The sequence below is a fragment of the Apium graveolens genome, chromosome 5, assembly GCF_009905375.1.
Source record: "Apium graveolens cultivar Ventura chromosome 5, ASM990537v1, whole genome shotgun sequence".
In the NCBI taxonomy this organism is placed as follows: domain Eukaryota; kingdom Viridiplantae; phylum Streptophyta; class Magnoliopsida; order Apiales; family Apiaceae; genus Apium; species Apium graveolens.
In genome coordinates this window covers 195,024,079-195,025,334 of record NC_133651.1, presented here as the reverse complement: position 1 = coordinate 195,025,334, position 1,256 = coordinate 195,024,079, and the positions used below count along the sequence as shown (strand labels likewise).

General features: G+C 40.2%; 1 non-coding gene across 1 annotated transcript; it reads right to left on the bottom strand.

Annotated features, from left to right (window-relative positions):
* Window positions 1–916: 916 nt before the first annotated feature.
* On the bottom strand, window positions 917–1,023 carry LOC141662301 (small nucleolar RNA R71). Its single transcript, XR_012550422.1, has one exon. It is a non-coding gene; the product is annotated as a small nucleolar RNA R71 (small nucleolar RNA).
* Between the last annotated feature and the right edge of the window lie 233 nt (window positions 1,024–1,256).

Here is a 1,256-nt window from a genome sequence, read left to right as displayed (position 1 = left end):
GATGTCTGGTAGAATGGTACTCGTGCAACGAAAGTTGGCGTTTATCAGTTTCGTGTTATCTGATTAGTGTCATCACCATCACATGCTAAGGTTAAGAATGAAAAAGCTATTAAATGAAGTATTTAATGAAGTTAGAATCCCAGATTTGTCATATATAGTAATTCAACCTCAATTCTCTTAGTTAATGTTATTTAGTATAATCTCTTAGTTTAATAAAAATCCAATTTGTTATTTGTCTTAGCATTGAGCGATAACCATACATTGTTGCATAGGTGCATAAATTGAACTTAACCTAAACCAGTCTCTGTGGGAACGAATCTGATTTATATCTTATACTACTTGCGAACGTGTATACTTGCGTGAATATTAGCGCGTGTTTTCGCCCTAACAAGTTTTTGGCGCCGCTACCGGGGACTCGGTGTTAATTTTTAGTTTATGTGCTTGTCATCAGTGGTCGTTATAGTTCACTAACTCGGACTCTTTTACTCTCACAGTTTATTTGTTTGTGTTTTAGGTACTCAGTACATTGGGAGATCCAGCAGCACGAACGAAAGCCTTGATGGATTTTTTTCAACCCAAGATCAATGAAATTCAATCTAGCATTGTCCGCCCAGCTATCACAGATAGTACCTGTGAGATCAAGCCTGGCATAATTCAATGGGTACAGAATTTAGTCCAGTTTGGGGGTTCTCTAATGGAAGATCCCAATATGCACATTAGGGATTTTACTGAGATCTGCGACACCTTCAAGTTCAATAGTGTTTCTGAAGATGCTGTGAAGCTGAGACTGTTCCCATTCTCTCTGAGGGACAAGGCTAAGGGCTGGTTACACTCTCTACCAGCTGGTTCGATTGCTACATGGGAAGATCTTGCTCAAAAGTTTCTCACTAAATTCTTCCCTATGGCGAAGATAACTGCATTCAAAAATGCTATTACTCAATTTGCGCAGCAAATGGGAGAATCTTTGTGGGAATCTTGGGAGTGCTACAAGGAGATGCTTAGGAAGTGTCCTCATTAAGGAATGCCTGATTGGATGATCATCACTTGTTTTTATGATGGGTTGGGAGCACAGTCCAAACCCATGCTCGATGCAGCATCATGTGGAGCCTTCTGGGCTAAGAGCTATGAGGAAGCTTATGATCTAATTGAACTGATGGCTGCTAATGAATATCAGTATCCAACCCAGAGATGTCCACAGGGAAAGGTAGCAGGAGTTCTTGAAGTGGATACAACTATGGCTATCACTGCTCTACTAA